We start from the raw sequence: 18010 nt of genomic DNA, 5'->3' as shown, positions 1-18010 counted from the left end.
GAATAAAATCTATGTCATGGTAGGCTTAGCGAAATAACGTATATACATTTTTTTTTTCATTTGGGCTTTATTACGACGTTTCTTACTATGACATTGTTTTTATTCGATCATACATAAAATGAGGAATATTCAAGAAAAAATATTATTGTTATGATTAATCAAACATAAATGAAGTGTTAACTCAATATAGTTTCCCTAAAATATATATGCCTCTTTATTTTCAAATAATTATTCTTTGAATTAAAAATAAGTTTTTTTAATTTAAAAAATGCATTTTAAAATATTTATGGGTACAGTTTGTTTAAGATATTTAGACACGTATTGGAAAAAAAATAGAATTTATATTTTCGATTGAAGGTTAAGTATTGTTTTATTTTTTTACTTCAGAAAGTCATTTTACTTTTGAGCGAATTCACTGTATAGAAAATAATATTTTTTATTTTTTTTAGTTTATCTGTAGTTAAAATAATAATTTTTGAGTTCTTTTCCCAATATACAGTGGTGGCCAAAAGTATGGAAAATTTTTTAATTTGTCATTTATGCTGAGAAATTAAAATATGAAATAAAACGACTTATATAATCGTGACCTACAAATAATTTCCTACAAAACCTAATACATTTAAATAAAAAATTACAGCTATCAAAAAATATATAAAAAATTATGAATATTTTCTTGGTCAAAAGTATGGAAACTTAAGAAGAATGTTTATTAAAATTCAAGATAATATAAAAATTACGAATATTTAGTGGAATATCCCTTTGAATTACTTCTCTACATCTTCGTGGCATCGAATCGATCAATCTCGTACAATCTTTACTGGAAATGGCCGCCCATTCAGTTTTTAGCACTTCCCATAATTCATTTTTATTTGAAATAGAATGGTTTCGAATTTTGCTATCCAAATGGTCCCATAAATTTTCTATGGGGTTAAGATCCGGAGACTGTGAGGGCCAATCCATTACTGGAACATTATGTTCATTTAACCAATTTTGAACAAACCGAGATTTGTGCTTGGGATCATTGTCTTACTGGAACAACCATCTGAGTGGCATTTCTTCATCAGCATGAGGCAGCATATTATTCTCCAATATGTCTTTCTACAAAAAACGGTCCATTATCCCATCAATTTTAACAAGAGGACCAACATCTGAGCGAGAAAAACACCCCCATACCATTATACTCCCACCCCCATGTTTTACTGTGAGCATCTTGTACTTATGGCTGTACCGTGTACCTTTTGGTCTTCGGACATAACGTCTCCCGTCACTACCAAACAGTTGAAACTTGGTTTCGTCGCTAAACAGTACAGTATTCCATTTCTGATAAGACCAGGTGAGATGATCTTGAGCAAATTTAAAGCGGGCCATCCTATTTTTCTTTGATATTAGTGGTTTCTTCACCGCAACTCTTCCAAAAAGTCCCATGTCATCCAACCTTCTTCTCACCATGCGTGCAGACACCGATATTCCCCTTTCACCCTTTTCTCGAGAAATGTCTGTGGATGTTTTTCTTGGATCTCCCATTGATATTCTCTTCATTACTTTCATTGTCCGGTTGCACAACTTTCTTGGTCTTCCTGACTTAAAAGCTGTTGAAACGTTTCCTGTTTTATTAAATTTACAAATTATTTTCGAAACGGTGCCTTTTAAAATGTTTAAATTTTTACTTATTTGAATTTGTTTATAACCGCTCTTGTGTAATTCAACTATTTTATTTTTTAAATCCGTAGAGAAATATTTAGACTTGGGCATGATGTTTATATTTATCTGAAGCAAATCGTACCGTTTATCAGCTTAAACTAAATAATTTTAATGTATTTATTTATGGTTTCCATACTTTTGGCCACAAGAAATCTATTGTTCTCCTACAAAAACTGCTAAACAGATTTTTTCGCTGTGTAATTTTTGGAATACTTTTATTTGCTGATAAGCTGTTCATTTATATTCCTGAGAATTTAAGCATAGCAATATTTTCTGTGATATTTTAAAAAGTAAAAAGTTTCCATACTTTTGGCCACCACTGTTTGTGTCAAAAGATTTGGACACGCTGTATCAAAGAGATTGATAGGGACAAAATCAATCAAAGGAAGTTGATTTATTATAAAAAATGCATTTTATTGTGTCATATCTGATTCTAGTCTACTTCTTTTATTTTAGACTTAGAACCTAAGTTTATATAATTATAGATGTATTTTTTGATCATTTAATATAGAGACATACCGTGTGATCGAAAAAAAAAACGGCGTCACACAGTCCAGCGAGTCAAATCTACTTCATCGTTTAAATAGTATAGTTTGGCGAATTTTGACGGTGCGATAAAAATTATCGTTCATTTTTATTATAAAGGTTACCGTGACGCCGTTTTTTTTTCGATCGCGTAGTATTTAATGTTGTGTACGTGGATTCATACCAACCTGCAGCTTTCTGTGATTTTTGATATTTATTTTAAAAAACTTGTATTGATCGTATGTCATATAAATATAATTATTTTTTATTTGTATAAAATTGCGAATATACTGCGTGAATGGACATTTTTTTTAATACGTTCTTGAATTATAAAAATGTTCGGATCTTTCAGAGAGAATCTTTTGTTCTCCTTTGTATATATTTTTCAGATTATCACAAAGTAATTCAAATTTATTTTTTTCCTAATAAATATCTTTAGAACTCAATATACAGGGGACTCTTCATTCCGTAAAACGCCTATATTATTAGCTGTAGCTCATATTTTAATATTATTTCTGTTAAAAATATACAGAGCGATTCGGACTATACGTTTGAATCACTCTGTATAATAAAATAAATATTTTTAAAATGTGTAAAAATCTAATCTTTATATCCTGATATTTTATGATTTTTTTTGGAATAATGGGCCACCCTGTATATAAAAAATGTGGTGTTTTTAATCACCACAAAAGCCCTATAGAAAAATTAAACAATAACTAAATAATCATACACGTTTATATGTATAAATAAAATAGGTGTTTTAAAAATATATTAACACAAAATATATTTAGATTTCAACGATTTTAAAAACTGACAGTTAAAACACAATAGTATTATTATAACTTTATATTGTTTTAAATCATAGGTAGATATTTGCAGTAATTTGTACAAAAGCGATGTAACATATAATTACATAATGTTTATTAAGTTATTTATTTTTTTAAACAACCCTCTGTATCTAGTTCACGCTTTCTTGCCTGTATTTATGATTTTTATTTTTGATGTTTCAAACCAATAGGATTTTTAAATTATAAGACTATTTCTTGCTCTGTAATTGTTAAAGCTATAGCCTATATACGATGTTTAATTGAATTTACTAAAGTATGTAAGTTTAAAGATATGAATCAGGATTTTTTTTCATCCTTTCGAGGAATATTAACTTTCCTTTCGTTCAGAAAGCTTAAATAAAGACTAATTAAATAATTGTCTTGTTTTATTTTTAAAGAAGAAATAGTGTTTTTTAATTTTCAGAATTTATCTGATAAAAATTTGTTGAATATAATAATAAAATTAATTTTGCAACAAAAATACTTTTCCTAAATTTTAAAATTTAGGATATAGATTTAATAAAACGTCTTTTCGTATAATTTCTGATTTAAAACATAGATGGCGCTAAATAAAATTAGTTAACTTTGCCGAAATACTAAATCTGTAAATTAAGTTTTCATTACTTAGGATATACACTAAATAAAATGCCTTTAGTGTAATACAGCACTAGGTTCATAGATGGCACTAAATGCAATACGATTAATATTACCGAAATACTAAAATTCTAAAAAAAATCATAATTAAACATTTTTAAAATATTTTTACCAGTAGAAGTAAATTAACCATTACAAATAAATAAAACATACTTTTCTCTATTAATTAACACAGATTGTTTATTAATTGCTAGTTCAGTTTCGTAATCTTTGTTGGTCAAACATTTTGTTCTTTACGCCTGTGTTGCCAAGATATTATCGAAGTCCTGAAACTAATCAAAATCAGGATTTTTGTAAGTATAAAACGAATTATACCGTTCAAAATCATGATAAATCTAATAAACATATAACGTAAACGTTGTTTCAGCAGAATAAATAATATTTCTTCTTCTAGATACAGCATTATTTATTTTATACAACATAAAATGATCATTTTGTTTTACATCTATTCAATCTGACAACATTGACAGTGCGCCATGTTTTCCGTTGTTTGCAGTTTGTCGTTATGTCGCTCTTACAATTTTTCTGATTTTTTGGTAGTAAAAGTGATTATTCAGAACACTATTTGAGTGTAATCTGTTCCTTAAGGCCTATTCAATCGAAAAATGTAAGTACCTCTTATTTTGTCTGCTTTCTATAGTTTTTTTCACTTTCAAATATTTCAATTACATCATCGTTAAGAGCTGATACATTTTTCCTGTTTTCACAATTTTCTTTCTCTAAATTGAGTATACGGAAATATAGATACTTTCCTTGATGTCTCTATTGTACATTAAAAATAATGTTATTTAGAATAATGCTCTATACTTTGAGATATTTGGTATTTTTTGGAGCATTTTTTTTTGGTAGTTTAAAGATGTTTTGCATTCCCAAAGGTTTTTTTTTAGGTTTTTATTTGTATAGACAAATAAGATTTTCTACGTCGTTTAGAATAAATCAGTGTTATTATACCTAAAAGGGCCTTTCCATTTTCAATAATTATATAATATTTTTAAATAATAAAACGTTTACACATCACAGCATGTTTAATATCTAGGTAGACTGTTGTCACATTTAATTAAGTTAGTAGAATAATATATAATGATTTATTCCATTTTTAGGAGCGTTATTATTAGAGACATGGATCACTCCTTACTTGATGTTTGACCATTATTCTCTCTGTCTGGTTTACAACATTGGTCTCATTGCTTTGATTTAAAAGTATATTTATTTTACTTTTTTTACAGATATTTATATTTTAAGAAGAGTTGGATCACTCCCTATATTCATGATGTGTGGCCATTATTCTGGTTTACGAGATTGATCTTCAAACATCTGATTAAAAGTAAGTTTAATTTATTACTTAGAAATTAATCTTTAAAAATTTATTAACAGCCTTAACAAAAAAATATAGCATATTTAGTGAAACGTAATATCAGAGAAGAACCATCGTAATACTATTTATTTCTTTTTTACAGATTTTATACAGCAAATCGATGGATGTATACAGTTCCAGGGCAGTACATTTAATGAATTTTACCAACATGTCATCAACACTTATAAGTATATCTAAAATTTTATTTCTTTTGGGTAAATATATTTTTACTGGTTTTTAATGTTCGTCGGTTGATTTCATCATTTTCAAATTCAATGAAGAAGGAAAAAAATTCCAATGAGTCTCTGAGTTACATTTTTATGGTTCCTTATAATCACAGAAAAATTCAGACCATCTATTTTTAGTTTGAGTCAATTTTGGCTGTTGGCAACTTTTGGCCACTATTTTCTTTTTGGTATAATACCATTTACTTAGAACTTTACTTGATTGCGTACATCAAGATGTTATATTTTCATTTGATCGTTTTTTATTTTGTGATTTTTTTTGTTTACTTCTATTTCTCTAAATACTTGGCTTCCCATATCTTCTGGATTATGGAAATAATATCATCATTTTGTTTGTTAATAATACCGTCTACTTGCATTTTTGTTCATTTTGTTTTTGGTTAAAAATAAATATATATAATAAATTCTGACTTGTCTACTTCTGTCTGTCTTCTTCCAAATAAAATTTCCTGAGTAATATCGACTCCAGAGCATCATAGCTAACCTCCCCTAAGAGGAGGAGACCCGGGTCGCCCCCTAACCCTGATGTTCGAGCATCGATGACCTATGTAGCATGCATAGGTACCCAAGGGAGTCACCACCCTCTGGTTTACGAGCTAGGTGTTCTAACGCTAGAGGCTTCGGCCGGATACAACCTGGCACCCAAGCTACGAGACTTCTTCGTGCACGTATCCCGTGACGTCTCGATGGTAGAGGGGGCGGGATATCGGACACATTGAAGATGATGAGGGGGGTCCGCCTGTAGGGGGTCCCGGTGGATGTCCGCTCGATGGGTGACGAGGGTGACCCGAGACGAGGCTGCTTAGCTGGGATGGGAACTGACTGGTGAGGCTTAATCGTCGGCCAAGGGTTAAATCTGATGAAGGGGGGCGAACCTATATGCTCTGGAGGATTTTTTCCTATGTGCTTCATGTCAAATTTTTACTAGATATTCGCTAGAGGAGGCTAAGCATAATTTTTGGTTAATTTTCCAGTTCTTATTGACCACATGCTTCTTTATTTTTTCTCTTGCTTTTTTCAATTTATCATATGCCTATTTCATTATTTTTCACTCATGTTTTCTTTGTTATTGGAATATTATCATTCATCACTTATCACTTTTGCAATTGTCTTATTTATTTTTTTAATTTTTTGGTATCACCTTTTTCAAACTTTTCTTAGACATTTGAACATTTCTATTGCCTTTTATATTTTCTTAATCGTTTTCATGCTATTTTTTTCAATACATCATTATCTCTCTTTCATTATAAAGTCTTTTTATATGTATATAATTGTCTTAGTTCACTCATTTTTATGCATTTTTGTTAATTCTACATATCTCTATTCTGTTTTTGTTTCTCTATTATATCTTTATTTTGTGAAATCTTTTTTTCATTTATTATTTCTAAAATCTTATTTACTTGTGTAAGTTTTTTTTTCTAAAGCTTTTTTATTTCTATTGTTTGTTTATGAGGGGAGTTGTAGTTGTGGAATAATTTTCATGTCTTTCATTTCATCATATCATACAGAGTAAACTAAATTTTATTTTTGTTAAGTATAATTTATTATTTTTCTTTTACATTGATTGCATTTCTAAGTCCCCTCTTATATTTGAATTATTGTTTATTTTACTGCTATTTTACTAAGACTTCTAGGTCTTTCTATTGTCTACATTTCAATTGTATAGTTTTGGATTCATTTTCTCATTGATCTTCGTTTCATTCATTTTCTAATTATTTTTAAAATTAAGTTTTTGATTGGGATATTGTACTGCTTTGGAACAAGCATTTTTTGGGACAGCTGCACTTCAATTCAACCACATTCTTCAAGATGCGTTTAGCTTGATAAATACAACATTCGACAGTGGATGAAGAATAAAATTCATCACTGGAAGAGGAACTAAATAATTTTAGGTAAATTACACTAAAGTGTTTATTAGTAATAAATAGTGTAAAATATTTTTTGTTATAATGAGTCTAAATTAGTCTAAATATATATTTATTTTTATTTTCAGATCGTCAAATTTTTGGAAAACATTTGTTAAAAGCTGCAGCTGATTCTGGTACTTCTATTTTTCCTCCATTGGACACATCTCAAGAAGATTTTTAGAAACACTGAAAATGTTTTAAACGATTTCTGAATTTTGTTTTATATAAATTGATCTTTACTTTTTTTGAAATTATAAAAATAAAATTTTGTAATGTTGAATTCTGTAATTTATACATATACTTTTTCAAAATTTAAGTTAAAAAAAATTCTTATATCATCAAGAATATATTTTAGTAGGTTCCAGTTGTATAAAAACACAGAATTCAAGACAATCAAAGTTTTACTTTTATTCTTGAACATTTTCTTGGGACTTAATACTGTACAATCAAAAAGTTTCCTGATCGAGCAGGCTTTGACCATCGATAATAATCTTTTCCCATGAAGAATTACATTAAAAATATTATAAATTTTTATACTCCGAAGAATATTATTTTTGATTCAATAATTAGAGTACCATTTATAATTATGTTGGATGTCGATACCGTATGATCGAAAAAAAACGGCGTCAGCGATGGCTATGAAGTGAAGATCGTTGTCATTTTATATGTATATGGGAAATGTCATCGATTGTCATTTCCCAGCCAACTGGACGCCGTTTTTTTTCGACCACACGGTATTTATTAAATGTAATGTTTTAGTTAAGTTGTAATATACTTGATCGAAAAAAAAACGGCGTCAGCGATGACTATGAACTGAAGATCGCTGTCATTTTATATGCATACGGGAAATGTCATCGATTGTCATTTCCCAGCCAACTGGACGCCGTTTTTTTTGATCATACGGTATTTATTAAATGTAATGTTTTAGTTAAGTTGTAATATAATAAATCGAAAAAAAAACGGCGTCAGCGATGGCTATGAAGTGAAGATCGCTGTCATTTTATATGCATATCGGAAATGTCATCGATTGTCATTTCCCAGCCAACTGGACGCCGTTTTTTTTGATCATACGGTATTTATTAAATGTAATGTTTTAGTTAAGTTGTAATATAATAGATCGAAAAAAAAACGGCGTCAGCGATGGCTATGAAGTGAAGATCGTTGTCATTTTATATGTATATGGGAAATGTCATCGATTGTCATTTCCCAGCCAACTGGACGCCGTTTTTTTTTTTCGATTATACGGTATTTATTAAATGTAATGTTTTAGTTAAGTTGTAATATAATAGATCGAAAAAAAAACGGCGTCAGCGATGGCTATGAAGTGAAGATCGCTGTCATTTTATATGCATATGGGAAATGTCATCGACTGTCATTTCCCCGCCAACTGGACGCCGTTTTTTTTCCGATCATACGGTATTTATTAAATGTAATGTTTTAGTTAAGTTGTAATATAATAATCGAAAAAAAAACGGCGTCAGCGATGGCTATGAAGTGAAGATCGCTGTCATTTTATATGCATATGGGAAATGTCATCGACTGTCATTTCCCCGCCAACTGGACGCCGTTTTTTTTCCGATCATACGGTATTTATTAAATGTAATGTTTTAGTTAAGTTGTAATATAATAATCGAAAAAAAAACGGCGTCAGCGATGGCTATGAAGTGAAGATCGCTGTCATTTTATATGCATATGGGAAATGTCATCGACTGTCATTTCCCCGCCAACTGGACGCCGTTTTTTTTTTCGATCATACGGTATTTATTAAATGTAATGTTTTAGTTAAGTTGTAATATAATAGATCGAAAAAAAAACGGCGTCAGCGATGGCTATGAAGTGAAGATCGCTGTCATTTTATATGTATATGGGAAATGTCATCGATTATCATTTCCCAGCCAACTGGACGCCGTTTTTTTTTTTTCGATCATACGGTATTTATTAAATGTAATGTTTTAGTTAAGTTGTAATATAATATAACGGCGTCAGCGAAGGCAATGAAATGAAGATCTGTCATTTTATATGGAGAGATATGTAAAGTTATATGGGGAATGTCATCATGTTCATTTCCAAGCCTGGACGCCGTTTTTTTTTCGATAATACAAATATATTTTTTGTTTTATGTAGAAATCCAAATATAAGCAGAAATAATATAAAATGTATGTTTAGAAGGAATATAAATGTATTTTTTGTCTTTTTGCTAAACTTTTTTACGTGTATTTTACGCCATAACCATCCCTGATCAAAACGTTTTATGATCAAAGGAGTAATTATGGGGTATAATACTACAAAGAAACAATACGTATGGAAAATAGCACTATCTTGATACAGTATGATCGAAAAAAAGATGGCGTCCAGTTGGCTGGGAAATGACGATCGATGACATTTAAATTTACATATAAAATGACAGCGTTCTTCATTTTATAGCCATCGCTGACGCCGTTTTTTTTTCTCGATCGTACGGTATTTTAACGATCAAAATCAATGCCCACTTGACCATAAAACAGTTCTTTTATACTGTATATTAGTTTAACAAATTAGTGTAATCTGCATCCAGAATAAATTTATTCCTATTTAGATTTAGGTGTGTCTTTGTCAAATATTATAAATTAATAAAACTATTAAGAATTATTGTTGTTTTATTTCACAATTACTTACATTTACTCACTCCAAGGGATACAGTTCATTTCCTAGCTCTTATATTCTCCTGATAGTAATCGGAATTTTGTTGAAAATGAAAATTTTCAGTACAAGTTTTGTTACAAGCTCGAATATCTTTGATTTGTATCAGGAGTACACAAGAGCGAGAAGATAAATGGCTATCCCTTAAATAAAGATCAAGGTAGTAAAAACTACCTCTTCACAATTATGTGTTCCTAATAGAAATCTGGGATTTTAGGCAAAGACTAAAAAATTAAGAATTGGTATCAGGAGTACATAAAGAGAAAGGAGGTAAAAATAAATTAAATAAATATTTGGCTGCTCCTGGTATTGAAAAATACCTCCTCGCACTCATATTTTCCTGATACAAATTCAACATTTCTCCGCTTTTGACAAAACCGACCAAAAATAATTTCGACCTGGCAAAAATCGCAGTACCCGACCAACGAGTTAGAATGAGTTAGATTTTTTCGAAAAACGGCCATAACTTCTAAACTATAAGAGATATCGAGGAACGGAAGACGGCATTCGATTGGCCTTACAACCCTCTATAAGGGTGCAAATTTGGGGCGCGATCGGAGACAAAAAAATTTTTTGAGGGAAAATGAAGGAAGGTTTTTACCTTACCTCATTTTTCGCCAAAAAAAATTTTGGTCTCCGATCGCGCCCTCGTTTTGCGCCCTTATAGAGGGTTGAAATGCCTATCGAATGCCGAGTTCCGTTCCTCTCTAACCCTTATAGTTTCCGAGATATTAAGGGTTGAAGTTTGGAAACGAGGTCGAAGTGCTAGAGATAGCAGAAATATCGTTGATCGATGCTTTATTTACATGTGGTACTAAATTTAATCCTTACCTCTTCGCCCTTATGTGTTCCTGATAAAAATCGGCGATTTTTGACCCGGTTGAAAAATTTTCGTGCGGCCTTTGACAAAAATTGAATTTTCTCGGATATGTATCAGGAGTACATAAGAGCGAAAAGATAAATATTGGTACTCAGTTTACTCCACACCTGTTCACACTTATGTGCTCCTGATAGAAACCAGTGTTTTTGGACAAGGATTAAAAATTTTCGTTCGATTTTTGTTAAAAGCTGAATTTTCTGGGACTTGTATCAGGAGTGCATAAGAACGAGGAGGTAATCGTAGGTATTATATTTTTATATGAAATGGCTGTCTATTCCAGGGGAACGACTTGTTAAGTTGTTTAGTATGAAAATTATTGAAAATATATTATTTTTGTGATAATTAAATGACTTTTTCTTTTTGTTCGGGATTAGACAGTATTTCTAATAGGTATATTTTGGTTCAATTAAAACTTAACTCATTTGTTTTTAATTATTATTTATTACATATTATTTTTATTAAAAAGAGTAATATAAAAAGTATATTAAAATCCAAGGTGTTGATGTACTTGCTGATGTCTTTGTTGAGGCAAATAAATCTTCCTTCTGGCCATCCTTCTGGTCCTGTAAAAAAAATATAAAGAAATAATTAATTATTTGTACTTATTGCACTAACTACTTATGTATTTATTGCACTAACAAGCCTTGATTAAAAACTATTCTACATGTTTAAATAATTAGAGAAGTGATGATAGTAAAGTGAGGTATATAAAAAATAATATATAATATATACAAAAATCTTCGTAACATAGAGAACTCTTTTTGATAAAACTACAAGAAAAAAATATGGTTAAGTTAGCTGTATTTGTAATTAACAAATATTTTAATTACAATATTAAAAAAGTATGAAAAACTAAATTCAAAAAATTTCAGACTTACTATACAGGCAACTCATTATACACGGTAAGTGTATTTTTAGTTGCCTGTTCAATAAATAACTTGCGCGCCACAACATTTTACTTGAAATGAATCATTTATATCTACATATTTTACAAAATACAATGTTATTACGTCTTTATTAAACATATTTCATTTAGAGAATACATCTTTTTGTATAATTTACCTAAAATTATTTAGCTTCCTCCTGTGCAACTGTCCCAAAAAATCCATGTTCCAAAGCAGTACGATACCCCATTGAAAAACCCAATTTTAAAAGAAATTACAAGAATATTAATTAGAAAATGAATCCAGAACTAAACAATCCCATTAGGCATCAACAGCAACATAATCAAAGATTTGGAAGTCTTGAATGTGAATAAAAATAAGCCATTATTCTGTACAGGCAATAGAAATGTGGAAATACTATGTCTTAGAAAAATCTGACATAGAAAAGGATACAAAGTCTGAAACATACAAAATAACACAAATAAGACAACAAATAGAAGAGTTTATAGAATATATGAAAGGTGATATTTCCAATAATAAAGAAAATATGACAGACAAATAATGAAATAGAAATATTGTGAATGAAAAAATGGCATAAAATGATTGAAAAATAGGTATAATTCGATGAAATATGTCTTAGAAAAGTCTTACAAGAATGACAAAAACAATATAAAAATATATATAACAATCATTGGGTTAGTTTGTAGAATTGATGAATGGAATGGAATAATAAAGAAAATATGGCAGACAAAAGAGTGGAATAGAGGTAGGGCAAAAGAAAGATAAAGAAAAGTTTTAGGTGATATGAAAACAAATAAAGGTACGTGGGCTATAAGAACAGGAGAATTGACAAAAAGTAATGCTTATCCACCTCTAACGAATATCTAGTCAAAATATGACTGAAGCACATAAAGAAAAATCCTCCAGAGCAGCTAAGTTCGCCCCCCTCAATCAGATTTAACCCTTGGCCGACGATTAAGCATCACCAGTCAGTTCCCATCCCAGCTAAGCAGCCTCGTCTCGGGTCACCCTCGTCACCCATCGAGCGGATATCCACCGGGACCCCCTACAGGCGGACCCCCTCATCATCTTCAATGTGTCCGATATCCCGCCCCTCTAATGTCGAGAGACGTCACGGGATACGTGCACGAAGAAGTCTCGTAGCTTGGGTGCCAGGTCGTATCCGGCCGAAGCCTCTAGCGTTAGAACACCTAGCTGGTAAACCAGAGGGTGGTGACTCCCTTGGGTACCTATGCATGCTACATAGGTCATCGATGCCCGAACATCAGGGTTAGCGGGTGACCCGGGTCTCCTCCTCTTAGGGGAGGCTAGCTATGATGCTCTGGAGTCGATATTACTCAGGAAAATTTATTAGGAAAAATACTAGAAAGCCTAGAAGTGGAAGTCCTGTTTTTTTAATAAATGGCGAATGCGCCAGGAATTGTTTGTAGTAAATTCTACACAAGACAAAAAATATTAGAAGAACGACACCATCAAAGAAATAATGCAAATAAAAGAATTCCTATTGAAATAACGTTAACGAAATATTTCATAGAATCGATAAATAATGTTATAATTGCCACAATGAAGAAAATATGGAAGTCAAGCTATTATAGAAAAACGAAAATAAACCATAAACAAAATAAAGTAAAATTCTAATCAGATAGTACATTTTTCCAAACAAATAGGACCTATAGAAATGCAGCAGAGGGAATATTTTATAGAATTCATAAATGATGATATAATTACCCACAAACACAAATAAATGGGAGTCAAGCTATTATTGGGAAATAAAAGTAAATAAAAAACAACATGAAGTAAAATTCTAAGTAGATAGTATTCTATCAAAAAGTAGCCAAAAGATAAAAATTGGCCTAAATTGAAAATAGACGGTCTGAATTTGTCTATCACAACAAGGAACCATAAAAATGTAACTCACTGATACACTGGATTTTTTTGTTACATAATCAAATTTAAAAATGATGAAATCGACTGATGAATTTTAAAAACCAGTAAAAATATAGTTACTCAAAAGAAATTAAATTTTAGATATACTTATAAGTTATGATGCCATTGTTGGTAAATCATCAAAAAGATAAATGTACTGCCCTGGAACTGGATCTTCTTGTATCAAATGTTGTAGAAAATCTGTAATAAAAGAAATAAAAATTATATTTCATTATAATTTATATCAACCTATTTTACAAAATGCAAGGTGTTTATTAAATATATTTAATTAAAAAAAACATTATAGTACAACTTACCTAAAATTATTCAGTTCCTCTTCAATGATGAATTTCTTCATCCTTATTGCACTGTTGAATATTCAATTTAATCTTCCTAATGGCATCTTGAAGAGGGTGGTTGAATTGAACTACAGTTGTCCAAAAAATTCTTGTTCCAAAGCAGTACAATATCCCATTCAAAAACTCAATTTTAAAAAGAATTAGAAACGGAATGAAAAAAAAAACAATTCAAAAATTAACTGAAAACTATACAACTCCATGTAAGCATCAATAGAAACAAAATCAAAGACTTGAAAGTCTTAGAAGAAATAGAGTAAAATAAATAATAATAAACATAAAAGATATTTAGAGAATATAGAAGAAAAATAATAAGGAGAAAACCCATTAGGCTTGTTTGATTGCATCATATCTCCTGAAGAAAAGTGAAAATTGGTGAAATGTGTCTTACGGTCCCAAGATCCTAAGATTGTTTGACTGCCAGAATTTGCTAGTTCATTTAGCGTTATCCAGGGTGCACCACGAGGAGGCGAACTAGCTTTGCACCCCTCCAGAATGAAGACAATATGAAAAGAAAAATAACTAGACAAACAATGAAATAGAGATATGATGCAATGAAAAAACTGGCATGAAAATAAAAACATAATTCTATACAGGTCATAGAAGTGACAATTATGTCTTTAGAAGAGTCTCAGAAGAATGACAAAATGTATACAAATATATATAATAAACTTAGAGAAAAACAATCAATGGTAGCGTTTATAGAATTGATGAATGATTCATTCCTGTAACGAAGAATATAAGAAAAAGAAATTGCGCAAGAAAATGATGAATTAAAAAAAATTGCATGAAAACGAATAAAAATATTTAATTTAGGCAATACAAATGGTGAAATATAATGTCTTAGAAAATTTTGAGGATGACACAAAAAAATTATACAATTATATAAATAAGATAACCAATAGAAGAGTGATGAATAATGATATTTCAATAAGGAAGAAAAATATGAGTGAAAAATAATTAATGATTTGATGAATTGAAAAAATGGCATGAAATTGAAGAAGGTAAGAAACTAAAAGAAAGATACAAATATACAAAATAAGATCATTGGAAGAGTATATATGGAAATGATGGGTTATATTCCAATAATAAAGAAAAATATGGCAGACAAAAATTGTATAACAGAGGTAGGCCAAAAGCAAGAGAAAAAATAAAGAGGTCAACAAAAACTGGAAAATTGATCAAAGATTATGCTTAGCCACCTCTAGAATATCTAGGATATTTAGTGAAAATTTGACATGAAGCACTTAAGGAAAAATCCTCCAGAGCATATAAGTTCGCCCCCTTCATTAGATTTAACCCTTGGCCGACGATTAAGCCTCGCCAGTCAGTTCCCATCCCAGCTAAGCAGCCTCGTCTCGGGTCACCCTCGTCACCCATCGAGCGGACATCCACCGGGACCCCCTACAGGCGGACCCCCCTCATCATCTCCAATGTGTCCGATATCCCGCCCCCTCTACTGTCGAGACGTCACGGGATACGTGCACGAAGAAGTCTCGTAGCTTGGGTGCCAGGTCGTATCCGGCCGAAGCCTCTAGCGTTAGAACACCTAGCTCGCTAAAACCAGAGGGTGGTGACTCCCTTGGGTACCTATGCATGCTACATAGGTCATCGATGCCCGAACATCAGGGTTAGGGGTGACCTGGTCTCCTCCTCTTAGGGAGGCCAGCTATGATGCTCTGGATTCGATGTTACTCAGGAAAATTCATTAGAAAAATACTAGAAAACCCAGTAGAAGACAGGGTTTGTGAATAAATGGCGAATGCGCCACGAATAGACTAGGAAATCATTTATTTATTGTAAGATTTTTAAGTGTATTATCTTGTGTTTAAATTATATTTAAACACCGGCCAACAGAGTTCGTAAAATTACAGAAATTCATGTCATATGATGTGAAAAAATGCCTTGAAAATGAATCCATCAAAAGTAAAATTCTATACAAGAAATTACACAAGCCAAAAAATATTAGAAGAATGACACCGACACCATCAAAAAAATAATTCTTATTGAAATAACGCCAATGAAATATTTTATAGAAACAATAAATGATGTTATTACTGCCACAATGAAGAAAATATGGAGTCAAGCTATTATAGAAAAATGAAAATAAACCATAAACAAAGTGAAGTAAAATTCTAAACAGATTGTATATTTTACCAAACAAATAGAACCTATAGAAATGCAGTCAAAGGAATATTTGATAGAATTCATAAATGATGATATAATTCCCCACAAACACAAATAAATGGGAGCAAGTAATTATTGGGAAATAAAAGTAAATCAAAAACAACATATGAAGTAAAATCTAGTGTGAAAAAAGTGACCAAAATCCAAAGATCGAAAATAGATGGTCTGAGTTTGTCTATGATAATAAGGTACCATAAATTGTAACTCATTGGAAATTTTTTCTTACTTAACTTTAAAAATTATGAAATCCTCTGATGAACATTAAAACCCATTAAAAAATATATGTATTTACCTTTTACTTGATGCATTGTTGGATATATTGATCAAAAAGATAAATGTACTGCCCTGGAACTGTATACATCCATCGATTTCTTGTACAAAATCTATAAAAAAGAAATAAATAATATTACATTTAATGATTTATGCTATAATAATTGTGTTTTGTTTCATATTAATCTGTTTCATTTGGTTTATTCATTCATTCATCATATTAATAATTGCTTTTCGATAATAAAATATATAAACTTACTTTTAACCGGATAATATGAAATCAATCTTGTAAACTGAAGTAATAGCCAAACATCAGAATTATATATAAGGGGTGACCCAGGTCTCTGATTTTAGGTGGTCTTTATGTCCTGGGTGTGTATTATTAATAACATACCTAAAAAAGAAAATTATAATTAAAGCATCATATTGAAACTGAAAAACGTTTCTTCAATCGAAAAATATTATATTATAATTGTGATGAATGAGGGGCACCTTTAGGTATACTAACACTAACTTATTCGAAAAGACGTAGAAAATACCTCAATTCCTGTACAAACAAACACCAAAAAAATTATCTTTAGGTTTAGGAATAAAAAAACACCTTTAAACTCTAACAAAAAAAAATGACAGGAAAAATATCAAATATTTCTAAATATGAAGCAATATTCTAGGTAATTATACTTTTATCGTATAATAGAAACATCAAGGAATGTATCTATATTTCCATATACTCGATTTTGAAAAAGAAAATTGGAAAAAATGTAAGCTTGTGATGATGTAATTGAAATATTTGAAAGTGAAAAAATCGATAAAAAACAGGCAAAATATTGGCTACTTACATTTTCAGGAGATTAAACAGGCCTTAAGGAATAGAATAAACAGAAATAGTGTACATAAAATTCACTTTTTCTATCAAAAAATCAGAAAAATTTTAAGACCGACATAACGACTTGTTTTTAACAACGGAAAATGTCGCACGTCATCGTTGTCAGATTGAACACATGTAAAACAGAATGGTAATTTTTTGTTGCGTAAAAATCTAATACCGCGTCTAAAAGAAAATATATTATTTTATTTATTCTACCGAAACAAAGTTTGTATTATATGTTTGTTAGATTTATCTTGATTTTGGACCGGTTCAATTTTTTTTAGACTTACAAAAATAATTGATTTAGATTAGTTTCAGGATTTCGCTAATAGCTTGGCAACCTTGGAAACAGTTTAGTTCGAAATTTTCTCACTTTTTGCACAATGGCGCCACCTGCATTCTTCTTCTTTTTCGTATTTCAGGCATTAAAAGAACGGAACCACAGAATAAAAAGCTTTTTTAATTTATGGTTCGAAACATGGGTAGCCACAGATTTGATATAGAATTATGCTCAAATTATAATCTGTGGATTATTATTAGACAAAGACAACATTATAAAGAAACAAGAACAGCAAAAGTTTAAAAATAATAAATAATATTAAAAATTGGACAGAGAACTGGAGAACGTGTATGTGTTTTGTGTGGAGAACACTAATCAAAGTACAGTAAAAAATGTATCAATTAATTTTTAAGAAACAAAAATGACAATTTTTAATTCTAATGTAA

The 18010-nt window shown here is 30.4% G+C and overlaps 1 long non-coding RNA gene across 1 annotated transcript; it reads left to right on the top strand.

Moving 5' to 3' along the window:
* Nucleotides 1–4145: 4145 nt before the first annotated feature.
* Nucleotides 4146–5630, top strand: LOC115890613. The gene is made up of 3 exons (XR_004051669.1): nt 4146–4314; nt 4934–5031; nt 5165–5630. It is a non-coding gene; the product is annotated as an uncharacterized LOC115890613 (long non-coding RNA).
* The last annotated feature ends 12380 nt before the right edge of the window (nt 5631–18010 follow it).

The sequence above is a fragment of the Sitophilus oryzae genome, unplaced genomic scaffold (genome assembly GCF_002938485.1).
Source record: "Sitophilus oryzae breed Bouriz unplaced genomic scaffold, Soryzae_2.0 scaffold_889_pilon_pilon, whole genome shotgun sequence".
Taxonomy (NCBI): Eukaryota; Metazoa; Arthropoda; class Insecta; order Coleoptera; family Curculionidae; genus Sitophilus; species Sitophilus oryzae.
The sequence above is the reverse complement of the archived record's forward strand: the minus strand, read 5'-3'. Positions and strand labels throughout refer to the sequence as shown.